The sequence below is a fragment of the Simochromis diagramma genome, unplaced genomic scaffold, assembly GCF_900408965.1.
Source record: "Simochromis diagramma unplaced genomic scaffold, fSimDia1.1 OVJJ01000308.1, whole genome shotgun sequence".
In the NCBI taxonomy this organism is placed as follows: domain Eukaryota; kingdom Metazoa; phylum Chordata; class Actinopteri; order Cichliformes; family Cichlidae; genus Simochromis; species Simochromis diagramma.
The window spans coordinates 739,691-749,009 of NW_024386785.1; the positions used below are offsets into that span (position 1 = coordinate 739,691).

At 44.2% G+C, this 9,319-nt stretch overlaps 1 protein-coding gene across 2 annotated transcripts in view; it reads right to left on the reverse strand.

Annotated features, from left to right (window-relative positions):
* plxnb3 (plexin B3) overlaps positions 1-9,181 on the reverse strand; it is a 92,250-nt gene extending 83,069 nt beyond the window's left edge. The window contains exon 1 of one of the 2 annotated variants that reach the window (XM_040022623.1): positions 9,046-9,181. The gene's annotated coding sequence lies outside the window, so the exon portion shown is untranslated. Of the gene's footprint in view, positions 1-7,115; positions 8,295-9,045 lie in introns of those variants that run through there. The other variant, XM_040022625.1, reaches the window with a different exon arrangement.
* Positions 9,182-9,319: the final 138 nt, after the last annotated feature.

Consider the following 9,319-nt stretch of genomic DNA (forward strand, 5'->3'; position numbering starts at 1 on the left):
CGACAAACATAAGTGCTACATAGCTAGCTTAAATGAACTACCACACTTGTGTTTTGCTGACTTGGACAGAGAAGTTCCAGTAGTATAAATTTGTCACATTAATGTCGCATCATAACAGTGAAGTCAACCGAGTACTCTTCCAGTGTCGGGTAAATCATTCCTACGGTTTAAATGAGCCACCACCGACAGCCGGGGCTGCTGTGGAGGGAGGTGTTGGTGCCATACTCCACAAACTCTGCCCTGCTGGCAGCTGTACATAAACGCTGATTAGTGCACCCGACTGCACAGGAGCTATCTGGCAAGTTAAACTCGAAGACGTTCAAAGGATGGCTGGAGGGCAAAGGACTGCAGTGCTCCAGGTGGGCATGTCCCAGTGGCTCTGACATCATGTGAAAACTAAGGATAAAAAGATGATGTTAGGGAAATATTTGTGCTTTGTGTGTTGAAATGCAAAACAGGTAACAAAAATTGGCCAATACATATTTTTACATGACCAAATATCAGTTCTGGTTCTTTCTGGTTTGAGTTCATATTCTTTGATTTGTTGTTGGTGGTGGTTTCGTTTCTCTTCATGGTTTTGTGCTCATGTTATAGTTTATAGTCTTTAGGTTTCTGTCTATGTGTCTCCCTGTGTTTCATGTTTTTTGTGTCTCCTTGTCTCAGTGTCAAGTCCGTGTCTTTGTGTTTGTCTCATGTTTCCTGTTTTACTTTGACAGTCTCACGTCCTGTGTTAGTGTATTCCCCGTCTCATTATGTTTGATCTCTCCCAGCTGGGTTTCTACCTCCCTCGTTAGTCCCTCGTGTGTTTTCCTCTGCCCGTTGTCTCGGCATCCCCACGTCCTGAGTGTTTCCTGCGTGGTCCTCATCATCCATGCTCCTAGTTTCTAGCTCTCCAGTTTATAGTTTCCCAGCATCTCAGTTCCTCATTTCAGTTGTTGGTTTCTGTATTGAGTAATTTTGCTACATTGCAATAAAGCTGCCTCTTTTACTTTAATTCAGTTCAATTTCAATTTTATTTACACAGCGCCAAATCACAACAACAGTCGCCTCAAGGCGCTTTATACTGTAAGGTAGACCCTGCAATAACACATACAGAGAAAAACCCAACAATCATATGACCCCCTATGAGCAGCACTTTGGCGACAGTGGGAAGGAAAACCTCCCTTTTAACAGGAAGAAACCTCCAGCAGAACCAGGCTCAGGGAGGGGCGGGGCCATCTGCTGTGATTGGTTGAGGTGAGAGAAGGAAGACGGGATAGAAGACAAGCAGTGGAACAAAGCCAGAGATTAATAACACGTGTGATTCAGCAGAGAGGTCTATTAACACATGCTGAGTGACAAAGGTGACTGAAGAAGACTCAGTGCATCACAGAATCAGCCTTTGTGTTCGTGAGTCCTGCATTTGGGTCCTTATCCTAAATATTCTGTATCAGTTGGCCTGTAATCAGTTACATTTGAATAGATATTGTGATAGTTTACAAAGAGTCATTTAAATGATGTTTACTGTTTACAGCAGCATTATAGATGTCAACCAATGATTCTGGCTGGCTTTATCCACCCAGGTTTCAAAGCAAAGTCCATCCAGAAACGAGGTGATGTCATGGGGTTTGTGTCCATCTTTTATATACAGTGTTTGGACAATAGAAAAAATAAAAACGCACTGAATGACAGCTTCTTCTAAACGCTGTGGCTTTGCTGATCTCAAGCTTCCCCTGTGCTGACGTCACACCCTGGGTACCCCACCACCGCCACTTAGTACCTGTCACACTGCACCTGTAGTACACTGACTCTGGCTCATGCTCTGAGGTTGTGTCTATTTACAGAATATCAGTCCGCTCTGATTCGATTTACTGGATCAATCTGATTAATCCTCAGTGTAAAAGTTGAGGCTCTGAATTCAGCTGCTGCTGGAGTCCTCGCTGATTGACCGGCGGTCCCTGGAGGGAAAAATGAAGCACCTCCATTCAGCCGCTGGGGGAGTGTGAAATGCATTCTGGGATAGCTGGCTGCCACAGTGTCCAAAGAAAACACGGGGAGTGAGACAACTTCAGCCAAGAAAACTCGTACTCTTGAAGTGAAGCTGCTCAGAAGAATGCAACCAAAACAAAAGAAAAACATGATGGAACCTGGATCAGGAGAAACACACACGCACGCACGCGCAGACACACAACCTCCTGAGGATTGGTGTGTGCGTCATTGTGGTTCAAATCAGTAGCAGCCAGCCGCTGGCTGAGAGTCCCTGAGGAATCAAACCAGCAACTCTTTCATCTGCAGGAACACATGAAACACACACACAAGATCCTCTGATGTTCTGCAGCCAGTGGTTGTCCTACAGGATTAATAACATTAAAGGGTCAGTTCACCCAAACCAGCAGTGCCGTTTTCTGCTCAGAGGGTCTGATTCTGGTTCCAGGTGGATTCTGGGGTCCGTTTGGGGGAATTTATGTTTGGAGATTTGATTTTATTAAGAATTCAGAAACATAAATTGATAAAACATAAAGTCAGATTTTCTCTGTATTTCTTGTTTTTATGAGTCAAACTATGTTCTAATCAGATTTTATGTGTGAAAAGCAGCAAACATCATTCGGGCCACAGATCGATTAATCGTTCGGTGCATAAAACATCAGAGAACAGCTCGGCTCAGTTTCACAGAGCAGCGTGTGACGTCAGCAAAAGTCCAAACCATGAAAACACTTCGCTTCACGTCAGCATGTTTAAGAAGTTCTCGATTCAAACACGTAAACAGTCATTCTCCTTTGATCAGCTGATCAATCTACGGCCTGATACGTGCGGCTCTGCTGGTTCGTCTCGGGGTCTTTGCTGGAAAATATGGCTCTGAAGGAGACTCCTCTTTTTAATATTCTGAGCGCTGAAGCTAATCTCCGGTTATTTCACTGTTGCTGTTTCTGTTGCTCATGTTTGTTCAAGATAAGCGCTAATAAAGAGCTTCAGGTGACAAAACTGAGAAGAACTGAAAACCATGCCAAGAGCAGCTACAGCAGTCATTACTCTGCTGCTCATCCACAAAAATGCTCACAGTTTACTTTATATTTTAACTTTTAAGACTACAACGTTATAAATAAAGTCGATAAAGAAGTAAGGAGGTCTGAGTGAAGATCACGAGGAGCTGCTGCAGACAGCACGGAGGAGGGCGGTTTGAGAAACGAGCGGGACGACTTTCAGTTGGTTCGCGAAGCTCCTCGCTCGGAGGAAACAAATGAAACCTGGAGACTTTTAGACACTTAGACAAGCAGAGATACAGCGAGCGGTGATCGGGGGAAGCTTTCTGTGGGAAGATGCGGCTCACTGGTAGCTGTGCTAAGCAAGATTACAGCTGACACAGCAGCGAGCGTGCGGGCGAGTCGCCACTCAGGAGACTCTTGAGTAGAAATTCATGGGAAAACTGCCCAACGCCAGTGATGGAGTGATGGCGGTTGCCCCGCCGCCTCTCAAAAACCCAATCTGCTTTACAACATATTAGCCAATCATGACGGGGCACACAGCCGGCACACAGCTTGATGACTGTTTCAGCTGTGTGCTGGTGAGTACAGCTGCTCCTTATCAGAGCAAAGTTATAGCCCAGTGTATGTTCTCACTCTTTCTGGTTCACTGCACCCATAATGTGTCAGAGAAGTGTCACCGACAAACACACCAAACTTTTCTACCTATTTTTAAACCAGACTTAACTGATCTTAAGTGATCGCGTTCCCAAACATCATCCAGATCTGGAGACCAGCCTCGCTCACTGAACCTTCTGCAGATATTAGATCTTAAATTAATTCCAATTATCTTTAAAAGAACCTGCAGACACATAACAGCACCTGTGCAGGCGTGTGTGCATACATGGAACATGTGATAACAATTCCCAGGAGCACACACACACACCCAGTGTGTACAGTGGAGTAAAACAGATGGTCACACAGATTGTATTAGAAACTGACAGCTAATCAGACACACAAACAGTGAAGCGCACACACTGTTGCTGTTTCCGTCACGTCACGCTGACTTCAGCTCAGCTCCTCGAGACTGACAGCAAAGCGGGCGAACACTTTTAGTATTTACGAAACAAATTTCAACTCAAATGTATTTTCTTTATTTTGTCTTTTTTGTGTTTCTCATGTTTCCCAAACTGTCATTTATCTTTAGGACACAGAGTTATATAAATCATTACAAAAGTCTTTATCACATTATCTGCAGGGCTGAAGATAATAATTCCCCTCCTGAGGGGAAGGAGTTGTCAGCGGGGCCCCCGTTGGCCCCCTTCGCACATGTCAGTAGGATTATTTCCCCAGAAACCAGCGAGCAGTCCACACCTGACCCGATTACTCAGTTAGCAGATAGACGGGAAATTATCTGGAAGCAGTTTTATTACTGATAAGTATTGTGAGTCATTTCTAAACACAAAAGAAGAAAGAGAAAAAAACGTTCTCCGTCGCTCTCATTGAGATGTCACTTGACGTTTTCTGAACAATCAGTAGATTATGAGAGAAAAATAGAACCTGCTTGGATGTCTTCTGCCTCCACATGGCTTCAGTCAAACTTATCTTAATGTAATAATTGTAATTAGGATGACTGAACATGATTATTCACTAACTTAACAAACATTGTGCAGTTACTAAACTTTCTGAAATGTTTCCTTTTATCTTGGATCTCCTCAACTTATTGAACTTTAATTTTATATTAATAAGTGAAAATAAGGAGGTGAGTGTGAGGGAGGACATCCAGCTGTTTGAGCTTGGTCACGACTCACATCTTTGGGACTATAAAGTATCACATGACCCAGTAAAAGATTGTGAGAGACAAAGGCAGCTGCAGGAGCGCCTGATGATCTTTCCACAGGCTCATTGAGAAAATGTCACTTCCTCTTGTGAGTCAGTGTGGGCTTTTATTTATAGAGGGGGTGGTAATGCAATTTAAAGCAAACATAAAATACTATGAGAGTAAAATTTTAACCCCGATTATCTTGTTGTTACTTTATAAACCTTTATAAACTAACTGAGTTCAGATGTTAGAAGCAGATCCTCCCTCAGAGTCTCTCCACAGCACTCGGAGCACAGGGCGGGGGGTGGAGAACCAGAACATTTAACAATCCTCTTCCCCTGTATTAGGATTCCCCCCCCATCTCCACCGTCTCCAACTTGTTTCCTAAATATGATGACTAATATTAGTTTACATATTCGCCTAACAAGCAAAAGATCCCCGGTTCGAAAAAACAAAACTCTTTCGGGTTGTGTTAGGGAGGGCATCCGGTGTAAAAACTGCCAAATCAGACACGCTGTGAATAAGGGAGCAGCCGAAAGAAGCTTCCTCGTTAACATTTATTTATTCTGATCTTTCTCTCACATCATCGTGAACACTTTTTCTATCTGTTATTTATGCCTTCGCACCTCCACAAACACATTCAGCGCAGTAGTAAAGTACATTGTACAACCAGAGCATATAGAAATATAGAAATGGCACATTAACACCAGCAACCAAAGTGGTCTTCACAGTGATCACACACAGGACTAAAATAATCACATATTTCTCACATCTGTGAAGTGATGTTGTCACTGATTCTGCAGATTCTGCCCCGTTTAAAAAGACCTCACTCCTTTTGTATTTGCTGATTAATCAATTAGCTGATCAGATCAGCTCATCTGCTAACACTGCATCAAATCCTCTGCAGCAGGAAACGAGGAAACACGATGGTGACTTTCAGGAAACTAGAGCACTCTGTGCTGGTGTTACTGGTGCGAGCCCAGTTGGACTAAAACTGCAGATTAAAGCACATTAACCCTGTGTGTGTGTGTGTGTGTGTGTGTGTGTGTGTGTGTGTGTGTGTGTGTGTGTGTGTGTGTGTGTGTGTGTGGATTAGACAGTAATCTGACTCTGAAGCTGGACTCAGACTAAACCCTTCAGATTAGTCAAATGGGCATTTCGGTTAAGTAATCTTCATCTCACTGATGATGAGGAGGAAAAGGAGGAGGATGAGGAGCATGATGTCACTGCCTCAAGCCGATCACATGCCAGGGTGGTCAGTGGGTGAGCTTCATTCAGGTTTCTGGGTTAAATCGGGTAAAGGAGTCTTCAGGTTGTCTCTTTAAACCAGAGTCCATTCAGAAAATCTACAATTTAACAGTTTTATCAGTGCGGCCCTGAACTGTGACTGTCAGGCTGCTGCAGGAATCTAATGATTGCACAAAGAAACAAAGTCATGCATTAGAGCTGCTCCTCACTGCAGCAGCGAAACCTTCATTTTGTTTTCAATAAACTTTGACCACACCGCCTCTATTTTAAATCTGTTAATTGATTTTCATCAGTTTCCATTTGTTCCATCTACGTGTGAATCACCTTTACTGTGAATTATCAAGGTTATTAAACATTAGTTATGATATTTTTTCATTTGGACAGTTTTTATGTATTTGATGCATTTTGTTGTTCTATTATAATCTTATTGTCTTACTTATGCAGCATGTGGGCAGCTCCTGTTCTTTTCAATAAAAAGGAGCTGGAGGAATAACACGGCTTTACTTGTGAGTTAAACTGAAATAATTTAATCGATAATCAAAATTCATGTTTGGATTTTTTTCAAAGTCTCTGTGATTTTTTTTTTTTTTTGTTTGTCTCTAAAAGAACGAGGTTTTGTATAAAAGAAACCTGGAGTGCGTACAGTCAGAAATCCAAACACAAAATCATTTGAACCAGAATTATAAGAAAGACGTGGTGTTCAAACGAAAAGCAGCACAGATGGAGGTACGAGTAAATCTTCAGAGAGGAAAAAGAAGGTTTTTAAAACTTAATGTTGAGGAAAACTTTTTAGGCAGATTCTTTCATATTTCACCTGCAGCTTTCATGTCCTGGTGACCATTAAAAACTAGCAGCTGTCATCAGAGGATGGGTACACTGAGGTAAGAAAGGTGTGGACATGCTCAGTAAAAATATTAAGGCAGGCTGTGATGGTTAAAAGACACTCAGTTGGTACTATGGTGCACAAAGTGTGCAAAGAAAATATGCTCCACACCATTTCACCAGCAGCAGCCTGAACTGTTCACAAAGCAGGATGGATTCATGCTGTCATGCTGTTTAAAGTCTGTCCCTATCATGTGAATGATGCAGCAGAAATTGAGACTGACCAGACAATGTCTTTCCAGTCTTCTCCTGCCCAGTTTCGGTGAGCCCGCGGGAGCTGCAGCCTCAGTTTTCGGTCTTCTGCTGCTGTAACCCTGCTTCAAGGTTCAACGTGTTGGCCGTTCAGAGATGCTCTTCTGCATACCTTGGCAGCAATAGGTGGTTATTTAAGTAAATGTTGCTTTCTTATCGCCTCAAAGCAGCCTGTCAACACATCATTTTAACCCAGAGAGCTGCAGCTCACAGGGTATTTTCCCTTTTACAGACCATTCTCTGTAAACCCTGGAGATGCATGTTTGGGAAAATCTCAGCAGATGATCATTTTCTGAAATACTCGGACAGACCCTCTGGCACCAACAACCATCACTGTTCTTCCTCATTCTGATGAGTAGGTCATCTTGACCATGTCTACATGCCTAAATGCAATGAGCTGCTGCCATGTGGTTGCCTCATTAGATATTTGTGCTAACAAGCAGTTGAACGGGTGTACCTAATAAAGTGGCTGATGAGCTTAAGTGACTGGAAACATTCCCAAGATAGCAAGATGTCTGGAAGAGGAGTGGGTAAACTGAAGCAAGTTAGCTGAGCACTGGAATCCAGATTTAAACACAGTTTCTTTCTGTCTTTAAAAGCATGAACTTTAAGTATCTGAACAAACCATTTTCCCCAGTGTTCCATGTATTGTGTTCAGTAATTCAAACCTTCATGCAGAACATCTAGAGTTTGAACAAAAAAAAGGTTCAGCTGTTCCTAAACATCACAAAATAAAGGAGCATTCTGCTCTTTTTCCCACTTTGTCAGCAAACCACAGACTCAGACCGATAATCTCCTTCAGCACCATCAACCGGATTGTCACTGCAAACTAAACCAGAGCGCCACTTCTCCCTCTGGAAGGAGTCCCAACAACTTTACTATTCTATAGGCTACATTCAGCAGGAGCCAACATGCTGCAACCACAGACAGGAAGTCTGATACACCAACAAAGCAGCAGTTAAAGCCTGAGCAGGATCTGTGGAAGGGTAACACAGTGCAACTTTAAAAACTGAATCAGGACCAGCAGATCTGCATCAGCCTGGAGTCATGTGGTATCCAGGAGCTTAAGGGGCCCCGAGGGCCCAAACAGAAAATATCAGCGGCCCTGCCCAGTTTCCCTAGAAATACTGACCACATTAATTTAAACTGGAACAAAGAGCAGGTCCAGCAACTTTCTGTGCGTTTGTGTAGGAGGAGGAGAGGGGGAGGACAGGGGGAGGACGGGGAGGGGGGGGTTGTATTGTTTTTTGTTTATGTTCTCAGAGTGTCGCGTGATGCTCACTTCCCTTATGCAAGTCTGCAAAGGTGACTTCTATACTCGCTCCAGCCATAACAGCAGCACAGAGTGTGAGAGTGTGTGTGTCTGTGTGTTGGAATGCCAGCTATTCAGTGGCTGCTGCGGCCGTGCCGTGCCGTGCCAGGACAGGCTGGAAACGGCCGACACGGACACACACAGAAGCACTCAGTGAGGAGGCAGACTTACAAACTGAACCCAGCACCACATTTATCACTCCTGCTGTTAAACCGGCTTCAGTCAGACCGCCGGCCAGACTCCCTGACGGGAATGTCCACTTTTAAACTCCCAGTCCAGAGTCTGAGCCGCTCTGTATTTACGGCTCTGTAAATTAAACCCGGGGAACATAACCTGGTGCTGGTCATAATATCAATGTTTCTGAGCGGAGTCAAAGAGCATCTCCTCCCGGTTCTAAAGCCATCGGCAGCTGCCTCCCTCAGATAAACAGCCTAACGGAAAACCGGCAACATCTAAAACTACTACATTCCTGAATGGAGTCTGGCGTGTGTCGGGCAGACACGCCTGACTCTCACGCCTTTTCCTTCCTACAGCAGCGGGACAACTCAGAGCCGTGACAAGGGGGGCGATGAGGTCCGGGTCCGACTCACCTGAGCTCACCAGGCTGCTGTGCCGTCCTCCCGGCGTCCGAGTAGCCCGAGAAACTTCCAAAAGACCCCAGCAGACACCCGGATCCGCACAGTCCGCGCGGAGAGACGCACAACAGGTTTGACAGAGACCCCGCCCCGCTGCGCTCCAAGGTCCACAGCCGAAAACCCACCGCGAAGCCTGGCTTAGAAATCCAGAGGTTTTAATAATTAAAAGCTATCGATCCCATCTGTCCAGTCAACACTCAGTGTCAGTCAGAATATTGATCCTCTGAAA